Here is a 12,301-nt window from a genome sequence, read left to right as displayed (position 1 = left end):
ACTCTCCTCGGCAATCGGGATGCTGAAGAAAGCATTTTTCAAATCAATCACCGAAAACCACGTGGCTGAAGCTGGAATCATGGTCAGTAAGGCAGTAACATCTGGAACAACAGGAAATTGCGGAACTACAATCTTATTCACCTCGCGAAGATCGATCACGAACCTATATACAGGTGGTTGTGAGGAATCAGTTCTTTTTAGAACAGGCAAAACCGGACTATTGCACACATTACCTCTCGTTTCTTCAATTACATCTTTCTCAATCAGGTCATGAATGATCGCTAGCAACACTCTTTCACCTTCACTAGAGATCTTGTATTGGGGAATACGTGGCATTTTAACATTTGCTTTCAATGTCACAACATATGGCGGTATCTCCAAAAGACCCACATCATTAGGACCAGTAGCCCAAAGAATATCAGGAAGAGAAGACAATTCTGTCGGAAATTTATCCTTTGACAAATACATCGGGGAGACCACTTGCTTACCTAATGTAAGTTGTACTCCCGAAGGAGAGCAATACAATGTCGCGTACAATCTTTTCAACAGATCCAATCCCAACAAGTTCTCACCACAACCTGTCATCAGAATAAGGGGTGCTTCGAATTCACAAGGTCCAACAGAAAGAGATATAGGACTAGAAATCGGGTTCCTAACCGGGGCACCAGAAAAACTTACTGAAACATTCGTCTCGCCAGACAAAGGTGCGCCAGGGAGTTTAGAGTGCATAATAGAACTCTTTGTAGCACCAGTATCCAACAGAAAAGGCTCTGACACACCTGATGTAATCACCTCAACATAAGGTCCACTCTGATCTACTGGAACTGAAACGACTCCCTCTCTTTGTCTATGGCTGTCCTAGCAATCATTACCCTCCATATTCCCACCTTCGACATAATAGTCGTCAGCATAGTACTGAGTCGTCCTACCAGACGCGTTATTCTGCTGATCAAAGCTATTCATTGAATTTTGTGGAGGAAAGGAACGTGCGTTCTGGGGGAACCCTCCACGTCCTCTACCTCTAGGAGCTTGTGGAACACTCCGACCTCTTAGGCTAGTAACACCATTCATACGCTGCGACAAAACAGGGCAACTACTCTTAAAATGACCCTCTTCTTTGCAATATGCACAATGATTAGGGCCTACAGGAAAACGTTGTTGAAGAGGCTCGAACCTTTGCGAGTTTCGCTGAAACTGCAGAGGCTGCTGGTAGTCACGCTGGTTAATACGGGGCGGATACGCTTGCTGTAAAAGAACCTTCGTCTTTAGCTCTTTAGTCTTTTTGTCTGCCCTATCCTTCTCATCCTTATCCCTATTTCATAGTATTGTGCAGTAGCCAATATCTGTGCCGATGAGGAAACAGCCCACGAACTCTCGGAATCCTTCAACTTGGTACATAACTCGGGAAGCAAATTATGCACGAACTTATCAACAAACAACCGTTGACCACCTTCAGTACTCATGTCTTGACCACTGTGGTCAATAAATGTTTCTTCAAACCTAGTGAAGAAATCGGACACAGTTTCATCTTTCTTTTGCTTACATGCAGACAATTTATCCCAGTTTACTCGCATAGCAGGCATTAAAGTCTTCATGTAAGTAATGATCCTACCAGGAAGTTCTGCAACTAAAGGCTCCGGTTTAGCACCACCAACTTGTCGGCCATCCGCAGCACTAATATTGACCCAGGTATCACCTAACTCCTGCGCATGGTCCGTGTGCCGAATCAAACCCCATAAAGGTTGTGCGACCACATTTCCAAACAACATGTCTATATCGGCTAGATTCATGACACATGAGTCTGCAGTCTGTGATAATTCCTTATAGTACCCCGCAGGATTTTTACGAGGATCAGGCAAAGTCTGCTTAAGAGCCAGAACTTCAGGTCGCTTCCACGGAACATGTACCCAAACACGCTGAAAGTGTGCTGGTACAGCAGCAATATTATGAGCGGCATCAGCCTGAACTGCTTCCTTCCATACAGGAGGAACTTCTCTCATTGGATATTGTCTCACTTTCCTCCTAACAGAAGGATCAGGCTCAAACAATGACCGAGAAGGAGACTCCTTCCTAAACGAAAGTAGTCTCGCTACCGCTCTTTCTACGTCAGGACCTACAATCGTGCCTTTTGCAAACTCGAACCGTACACGGCACAACTCAGGCGGAGTTTGTCCCAGATCACCATCTTCCCATTCTTCATAAAGAAAATCACACATTTTGTCAAAAACATACCTCTGCTTTGGTGCTTCCCATTGGCGGAAGACATCCATAACAGACTCTAACTCATATCTTGTAGGGTCAGTAACCCATTTATGCACCAAACGATCCAATACTCCCTTCTCTCTAGAATCAGGCAGTTGGCTACGCAACTGTTTACGCTCTGAAATGGGGGTCGTGCTCAATGACCCAAAGAAAGGAGAAAAGAGACTAGTAACAGTATCTGTCATTCTCTGTCGGACAGAAGGAGAAGTTGACAGAACAGGAGATAGAGCGGACTGAGTAAGAGCTAATGTAGGAGCAGTAGCAGAAGAGACAGTAAGAACAGGCGGAAGAGTCGTAGGAATTAAAGACGGAACAGGTAGCAAAGTCGGCGGCCCTTGAGAAGGCTGCACCAGAGGAGTAGGAGCCAACTGAAGAGGAGCTGGCGGCTGTGCAATAGCAAGAGGCAAAGCAACCAGAGGTTGCTGCGCAACTAAAGGTTACAGAGGTGCTGTAGCACTCTGTGCATAAAGGGGTGGCGAGCTCAACAAATGTGTCATTAAAGGATCTTTCTCAAGTTCCTTCGCTGCATCTTGCTAAAGAAGCGGCAAAACTGGATAGCATTTATCAATCGCCATTTTACGTTGCCTGTGCAACTGCTCACTCGCTTGTTCTTCTTCGTTATCTTTATACTGCATTGCAGCTTGCATTATCGAGATACCCCTTTCTCTTTTATTTTTCTTTGCTAATTTAATTTCTTTCTGTTTGCCTTCCTTTCGCCATAGGCGGAAATAGTCAAACATCGCAGGCCGGGCTTTCTTCTTAAAAAGTCTAACCTCTAGATTGTCTAAAATTTCCGTGTCAAAACTACCATATTGGGGCCATTGTAGGACACCGTCCTTTTTCATGTAACGAATCCATACTTCGTTATATGTGATGGGGCCCACGCCATGTCTCACATAGAGCTCATAGGTTGGAGTTCCAATCGGAGGAACCGGACACGAGTCCTCCAATCGGGAATCCCTATTTCGACCACAACAAAATATTCTTCCAAGTCTGCTAAAACCAGGCATCTTCGCTCACTAGTCTAGCTTCAAACTTCAAGGGAATATCGAATATGATAGTCTCGTGAATACACAAGTCCCTCGGCTTTGGTACTTGCAAGTCCCGAATCAAAGATCCCAAGTGGATACCCAAAAACTAAGGACTGGGAGACGCTCCACTCATACTTAACTGAGGTATCAATGTCGGCACCAGAAGACCCGTCTATCGTCTCGCTTTACAAATCATCGAAGGCTCCAAGAGAGGGCGACAGTCAGGGCAGCAGTCCTTCGTAGCCGCCGTAAAGCGGGGAACCTCGCAGCAAAGACTTTCGGACCACTACGACATACAGGGGTCGATGAAGTGGCTGGCCTTCCTCCAGAATTTTCACACAAAGCTCCTCACGAACCTCAGGCTTGGACCGGTACCGCTGAAGTCGCCCCGCGTTGGGTGCCAAATGAAGAACCGGGTTATTTAAGACCCAGCGGCGCCAGGGGAAACGCCCTAGTCTCCGGGTCCACCTGTCTTAGAGTACAGAGACACGGGGTACTTCTTGGTGACGTCAAAGATCAATTTTATTAGCTGCAGCCTGTAACAGAGATCCTAGAAGTACAACACGGTGTATGTTCTCAGGAGACTGCTCCCTTTACAAAACCAGTCATCCCTTTTTATACCAAATATTATGCTTCAGGCAAATATTCCTAATTTACAGTTGACCACTCACATGTTTTCACAAAAGAAGAGGCAGGATCATGATGACAAGCCCATTTTTCAGTTTGTCCAGCCCATAATCAATTATTGGTCAAACCCAACATTCTTCATCAGACAGGTTTGGCCTCAGGCAAGAGGTTCGCTCGCTCAGGTCATTCAGAAGACAGCTAAAGTGTACGTATGCTTGGAGACTCGTTCGGCCACTGTCACCGGCCTATGTGAGGGCAACCACAAAATGGCTGCCGTGCGCAAGATGGAACCCGAGGGTTCAGAACGGACTCCCTGATTTCATGGTGATCTCGTCACTCGAATATGACGAAAATACTCATACATGTTGCACTCGCCATATTCGGTCTGCTGATACCAAAATCGTCATGATACGATGACTTTTATAAAAAAAACAGGTTCAGAATTTCAGTACCTCAGACTCTCCTTTTGCCCTTACATAGGCAATAACCTAAACCCATGTCAGTCTGAGTCCAGGTCTATACTCTTCAGATCATCAAGATGTTGCTGTAGCATCATCCTATTACTTAGCACGTCTCTTGATAGGGGTTTCCTTACACATGATGTAGCACAGAGACCACATATAGCAGGAGCACACTGTACACAAAGACAGAGCAGGAACAGGATGGCTAAGATCACCCCAATTACCATCAGAATCTTCCATCCCCACGTGGATAACAGTTCCCAGAACCATCCCATCAACGACCAATCTCCTTTATCCACGTGTATAGATTCGGAGATTTTATGCAGTTTATGCAGTTTGGAAATGGCCTGGTACACTGTCGGAGCATTGTCTGGAATGAAAACACAGCAACTTGATTTGATCACTTTACATACCCCACCTCGCTCTGCAAGTATGACATCTAACGCAACTCTGTTCTGGAGTGTCATAAGGCGATCCGACTGGAGCTCAGCAGTCAAGTTACTAAGGGCACCGGCAGTTTCAACTACGGTGGACTCAACCACTCTCGTCAATTGTCGTATGTTCCTGCTGTTCACCATAGGTCCCCAGAACGGCAGAAAACCCTTCGAGAAATCTCCCAATTTTTGTCCTGCAGTATCTTCCTTACTGAAGACACCTCTGATTACTCTTGTCTTGTGGTAATCTACCGCGGCTGTGTAGGTGGGAGGCAACAGGAACGAGACAAAACATGTGCCCGAGAAATCAGGGGGCAACCGTGTGTATGCTCTATCATAACAGATGATATAGGTACCCTTAGCTGCTAGGAACGATGGGGAAGTCTGGGACGCAAAAACATAAGTCTCAGGGCAGATACTACTCCCTAACTGAGCTCTCGTATTCTTGCCATTACCTTGCAGACATAGATGACCCTGATGGGGTACAATCCAAATCGGAGAGGATCTTTTTGCTCGCTGGTTCTCGCTCTGACTCGCTCCATATCCAGTCACGTTCCATCCAATATATGCTAGTGTCTCATCTTTCGGGATAGTCTCATAGGAACTAGCTCCCTTAATCATATTAACTATTCCCTTAACTAGAGCACTATTCTTTGGATTATCCTTCACAGAACGTAGGGGGTGGACTTCGCGAGCGTAGATGAACATCGTTCTGTACGCCCATACAGAACCATTGTAGCTAAATGGCAGGACCAGATAAGGAATACCTTTATCAGTAGTATGAGGCATAAGACCACACACCCAACAGTTAGTCGTGTTCACTACTAATTGGTGTTGGTGCAGAAGCTGAACGAAAGAGTTATTAACGAACTCCAATCTCCTAATCGGTCTCGTGCTCAGGCAGAGGATGAAAAGAATGCGAAGAAACAGTAGAAGAAGGTATGGGTTGTGTAGTGGGTGCAAATGTCACTTGAAAAGAGAATATAACATATCCCATTAAAAACATCATTAAGCTAAGCAACATGAAAAGGCACAATATTAAAAAACATTTTCTACTCATTATTTCACATATTTTGGCTCTAAAGTTTGTTTCTTCAACAGGTCTCTCCATCTCGAAAAACTCCATCCTCTAACCTTGCTGCTCGCGGAGGTAGGGTGTTCCGTGCTAAGGAATGCGTCTGTCAGTCCAGGGAACGCCCTAGGACCAACCAGAACCGGCGACCTTGTGGCTTCGGCTTGCACTCCAAAGACTTGACGCCGCGACCCTACAGCTGAACCCGGATGGCGGTTCGAAAAACAAAAATCAGTCAAAACAGTTTCTCAGATGGGAGAGCTGATCTTTCAAAAATAGTAAAGAAAAGGATTTTTATTTTTTTAGTCCCATGACTCTTGGTCTCAAATTATAACGGTTTTTGCCGGGCGCTGTGTGATCGCAGAATAAGAGTTCAGGTTCGGTAGTGTCCAGCCACACTGATGGTGGCACGGCTTCTTGCAAAAGATCGTCACTTTCACGCTCAGAACTTGTCCCAATTAAAAGTGCATCGCTAAAAGGCAGAAAACGAGGCGCAGTTTCGGGCTCAGAATCAGGAATGCCCTCCTGGACCCACTGGTCGTATGGCAGAGGCAGAGAAACCCTCTTACAATGTACGCCGTGGATCCAGTTTTTCTTCCCTTGCACTCGTACTGCAGTTCTCGTAGATAAAAGCACCAAGTATGGACCGGTCCAGCGGGGCTGATCGTTCTTTGTCCGCTGAAAGTTCTTGATCAGCACCCAAGATCCGGGGTCGATTGCATGCCCTGGAACTTCAGAAGCCTGAGGCAGTGTATCATGAACCTGTTGGTGTAAGACACGCAATTTAGCCGTCAAATCATGCAGATAGTCAAGCAATACAGGGTGTTCAATCTCGCTAAATTTCGTCGGCCTCGGTACTCCCCATATGTTTGCCGGGCTTCCAAAAATTATTTTATAGGGACAAAGTCCCACTCGTGAATGCACAAGCGTGCTAATGGCAAAGCATCAGGCCATTTAAGACCAGAGCTCGCTTGTATCTTGGCCAACTTCAATTTGAGGGTGCCATTATAGCACTCCACTAGACCAGCTGATTGGGGGTGATTTGCAGCGTGGAACTTTTGGCGGATTCCTAACCCTTCACACACTCTCTTCATCACTTGACCCACACATTCACTCCCATTATCACTCCTGACCATTCTCGGCGAACCATACCTAGGGAAAACCTCCTTGACAAGTGCTTTAGCTGTGGACAAGGCAGTATTATCTTTTAGGGGGTAGGCTTCTACCCATCTTAAGAAGGCACAAACAACCACGAGTACGTATTTTAGGTTGTTGTATCTCTCCATGTGGATGAAATCTAGCTGCAAAACCTCGAACGGATACGTCGGAGGTGCAAAATGACCAGCTGGAGTTGGAGTTCCCTTGCCAGGATTGTATTTCAGGCAAACCATACAATTCTTGACCACATTCTCTGCACACTTAGGAATTCCAGTATTTTGCCATACTGGAGCCAACAACTTACAGATCCCTTTCACACTGATATGAGCCATTCCATTCGCCATTGTAACCACTGCAAGCACGTACGCATCGGGTAACAACCATCGCTGATGTTCCGACAACTCGACCCAACAACCATTCGCGCCTAATTTGCCCGTACTATCTCTCCACACACTCAACTCTTTCTCTGTAGCTTCAGCTTGAATAGACTTCACACTCTCTATTGTATCTTCACACATTCCAACGTCACCAATCCATCTTGCAGGGCCCGCAACATACATTCGACTCATCACATCCCTCACTGTTTCTTTCGCAACTTCATCAGCAAACGCATTACCGCGACCAACGTCATCAGTAACCTTCTTATGTGCACTGCATTTCACAATCGCAACTTGCAACGGCAAGGTAAGTGACTCAAGAAGCTCATTCATCAACTGACCATGCTGAATTTTGGTTCCATGAGAAGTGAGGAACCCACGTTCCTTCCACAATCGTCCAAAACTATGAGCCACACCAAACGCATACTGGCTGTCAGTATATATGGTCACTTTCTTTCCTTTTGATAATACACACGCTCTCGTAAGTGCAATCAACTCTGCTGCTTGAGCTGAATTATGTGGGATACGTGCAGCTTCAACAACCGTCTGCAAAGTCGTGACAGCATATGCCGCAGTCGTATCACCATTTGGAAGCTTGAAGCATGAACCATCCACCCATAAGGTACCATCACACTTCTCAAGAAGAGTGTCCCTAAGATCTACTCTCTCTTTCGTTTCCTCCTCTGTCCTGAGAAAGCAATCATGCTGTTCAGAAACATCTGTCTCTGCTACAATCGGCAACAACATAGCTGGATTCAACGTGTTGCATCTCTTTATGTGCACATGACTCGCTAAAAGTGTCAACTCATAACCTGACAATCGAGCACTAGTTAAGTGCTGTGTCTTGGTCCTGTTTAGCAAAGTATCCACTGCATGTGGAACTATTATAATCAACGTATTATTCATCACTAACCCAGCAGACTGTCGAATAGAAACAGCTGCTGCCGCCGTGGCTCTCAAGCAACTTGGCAACGCTCTAGCTACCGGATCCAAAGTTGCAGAGAAATACGCGCATGGACGCTGCTTGTCCCCAAAAGATTGTGTCAACACCGACAACGCACATCCTTCTCTCTTGTGGACATACAGTGTAAAGGGCTTACTGTAGTCGGGGTACCCAACACAGGAGCCGAACACAATGCATCTTGCAATTCCGGAAAACTCTTCTGACAATCATCAGACCACAGGAGGGGATTCGGTGTATCTTTACAAGTTAATGCCACCAAAGGTTTGTCCAGCAGAGAAAAATGTGGTATCCATTGTCTGCAGTATGACGTGATACCCAAGAAAGCGCGCACTTCTCTCTGTGTAATTGGCACACTCAATTTTGCAATCGCTTGAATTCGTAACTTTGAAAGAGACACTTTATGATGTAGATCAGACAAATGACGCAACAACGACAAGGTGGCTTCTTTACAAATCTCCTCAGTATCTGCAGCTACTAACAAATCGTCGACGTACTGAATAAGAGCAGCACCATCAGGTAAAACCATCGTATCAAGCTGTGTTTTCAAAGCTTGACTATATATTGATGGACTCTCACAATAGCCTTGAGGAGCGCGCTTGACCCGGAAGCTTCGACCTCCTAAAGAGAAGCCGAAAATATCCCTACTCTCCTCGGCAATCGGGATGCTGAAGAAAGCATTTTTCAAATCAATCACCGAAAACCACGTGGCTGAAGCTGGAATCATGGTCAGTAAGGCAGTAATATCTGGAACAACAGGAAATTGCGGAACTACAATCTTATTCACCTCGCGAAGATCGATCACGAACCTATATACAGGTGGTTGTGAGGAATCAGTTCTTTTTAGAACAGGCAAAACCGGACTATTGCACACATTACCTCTCGTTTCTTCAATTACATCTTTCTCAATCAGGTCATGAATGATCGCTAGCAACGCTCTTTCACCTTCACTAGAGATCTTGTATTGGGGAATACGTGGCATTTTAACATTTGCTTTCAATGTCACAACATATCGCGGTATCTCCAAAAGACCCACATCATTAGGACCAGTAGCCCAAAGAATATCAGGAAGAGAAGACAATTCTGTCGGAAATTTATCCTTTGACAAATACATCGGGGAGACCACTTGCTTACCTAATGTAAGTTGTACTCCCGAAGGAGAGCAATACAATGTCGCATACAATCTTTTCAACAGATTCAATCCCAACAAGTTCTCACCACAACCTGTCGTCAGAATAAGGGATGCTTCGAATTCACAAGGTCCAACAGAAAGAGATATAGGACTAGAAATCGGGTTCCTAACCGGGACGCCAGAAAAACTTACTGAAACATTCGTCTTGCCAGACAAAGGTGCGCCAGGGAGTTTAGAGTGCATAATAGAACTCTTTGTAGCACCAGTATCCAACAGAAAAGGCTCTGACACACCTGATGTAATCACCTCAACATAAGGTCCACTCTGATCTACTGGAACTGAAACGACTCCCTCTCTTTGTCTATGGCTGTCCTAGCAATCATTAACCTCCATATTCCCACCTTCGACATAATAGTCGTCAGCATAGTACTGAGTCGTCCTACCAGACGCGCTATTCTGCTGATCAAAGCTATTCATTGAATTTTGTGGAGGAAAGGAACGTGCGTTCTGGGGGAACCCTCCACGTCCTCTACCTCTAGGAGCTTGTGGAACACTCCGACCTCTTAGGCTAGTAACACCATTCATACGCTGCGACAAAACAGGGCAACTACTCTTAAAATGACCCTCTTCTTTGCAATATGCACAATGATTAGGGCCTACAGGAAAACGTTGTTGAAGAGGCTCGAACCTTTGCGAGTTTTGCTGAAACTGCGGAGGCTGCTGGTAGTCACGCTGGTTACTACGGGGCGGATACGCTTGCTGTAAAAGAACCTTCGTCTTTAGCTCTTTAGTCTTTTTGTCTGCCCTATCCTTCTCACCCTTATCCCTATTTTCATAGTATTGTGCAGTAGCCAATATCTGTGCCGATGAGGAAACAGCCCACGAACTCTCGGAATCCTTCAACTTGGTACATAACTCGGGAAGCAAATTATGCACAAACTTATCAACAAACAACCGTTGACCACCTTCAGTACTCATGTCTTGACCACTGTGGTCAATAAATGTTTCTTCAAACCTAGTGAAGATATCGGACACAGTTTCATCTTTCTTTTGCTTACATGCAGACAATTTATCCCAGTTTACTCGCATAGCAGGCATTAAAGTCTTCATGTAAGTAATGATCCTACCAGGAAGTTCTGCAACTACAGGCTCCGGTTTAGCACCACCAACTTGTCGGCCATCCGCAGCACTAATATTGACCCAGGTATCACCTAACTCCTGCGCATGGTCCGTGTGCCGAATCAAACCCCATAAAGGTTGTGGGACCACATTTCCAAACAACATGTCTATATCGGCTAGATTCATGACACATGAGTCTGCAGTCTGTGATAATTCCTTATAGTCCCCCGCAGGATTTTTACGAGGATCAGGCAAAGTCTGCTTAAGAGCCAGAACTTCAGGTCGCTTCCACGGAACATGTACCCAAACACGCTGAAAGTGTGCTGGTACAGCAGCAATATTATGAGCGGCATCAGCCTGAACTGCTTCCTTCCATACAGGAGGAACTTCTCTCATTGGATATTGTCTCACTTTCCTCCTAACAGAAGGATCAGGCTCAAACAACGACCGAGAAGGAGACTCCTTCCTAAACGAAAGTAGTGTCGCTACCGCTCTTTCTACGTCGGGACCCACAATCGTGCCTTTTGCAAACTCGAACCGTACACGGCACAACTCAGGCGGAGTTTGTCCCAGATCACCATCTTCCAATTCTTCATAAAGAAAATCACACATTTTGTCAAAAACATACCTCTGCTTCGGTGCTTCCCATTGGCGGAAGACATCCATAACAGACTCTAACTCATATCTTGTAGGGTCAGTAACCCATTTATGCGCCAAATGATCCAATACTCCCTTCTCTCTAGAATCAGGCAGTTGGCTACGCAACTGTTTACGCTCTGAAATGGGGGTCGTGCTCAATGACCCAAAGAAAGGAGAAAAGAGACTAGTAACAGTATCTGTCATTCTCTGTCGGACAGAAGGAGAAGTTGACAGAACAGGAGATAGAGCGGACTGAGTAAGAGCTAATGTAGGAGCAGTAGCAGAAGAGACAGTAAGAACAGGCGGAAGAGTCGTAGGAATTAAAGACGGAACAGGTAGCAAAGTCGGCGGCCCTTGAGAAGGCTGCACCAGAGGAGTAGGAGCCAACTGAAGAGGAGCTGGCGACTGTGCAATAGCAAGAGGCAAAGCAACCAGAGGTTGCTGCGCAACTAAAGGTTGCAGAGGTGCTGTAGCACTCTGCGCATAAGGGGGTGGCGAGCTCAACAAATGTGACATTAAAGGATCTTTCTCAAGTTCCTTCGCTGCATCTTGCTGAAGAAACGGCAAATCTGGATAGCATTTATCAATCGCCATTTTACGTTGCCTGTGCAACTGCTCACTCGCTTGTTCTTCTTCGTTATCTTTATACTGCATTGCAGCTTGCATTATCAAGATACCCCTTTCTCTTTTATTTTTCTTTGCTAATTTAATTTCTTTCTGTTTGCCTTCCTTTCGCCATAGGCGGAAAGAGTCAAACATCGCAGGCCGGGCTTTCTTCTTAAAAAGTCTAACCTCTAGATTGTCTAAAATTTCCGTGTCAAAACTACCATATTGGGGCCATTGTAGGACACCATCCTTTTTCATGTAACGAATCCATACTTCGTTATATGTGATGGGGCCCATGCCATGTTTCACATAGAGCTCATAGGTTGGAGTTCCAATCGGAGGAACCGGACACGAGTCCTCCAATCGGGAATCCCTATTTCGACCACAACAAAATATTCTTCGAAGTCTGCTAAAACCAGGCA

At 45.6% G+C, this 12,301-nt stretch overlaps 1 protein-coding gene across 3 annotated transcripts in view; it reads right to left on the bottom strand.

Annotated features, from left to right (window-relative positions):
* The window catches only part of LOC144824675 (uncharacterized), a 1,660,589-nt gene that overhangs the window by 871,577 nt on the left and 776,711 nt on the right, over positions 1 to 12,301 (bottom strand). The window lies entirely within an intron of this gene.

Source organism: Lissotriton helveticus, chromosome 3_1 (assembly GCF_964261635.1).
Source record: "Lissotriton helveticus chromosome 3_1, aLisHel1.1, whole genome shotgun sequence".
In the NCBI taxonomy this organism is placed as follows: Eukaryota; Metazoa; Chordata; class Amphibia; order Caudata; family Salamandridae; genus Lissotriton; species Lissotriton helveticus.
Note: the sequence above shows the minus strand (reverse complement) of the source record. Positions and strands in the feature narration are given on the sequence as shown.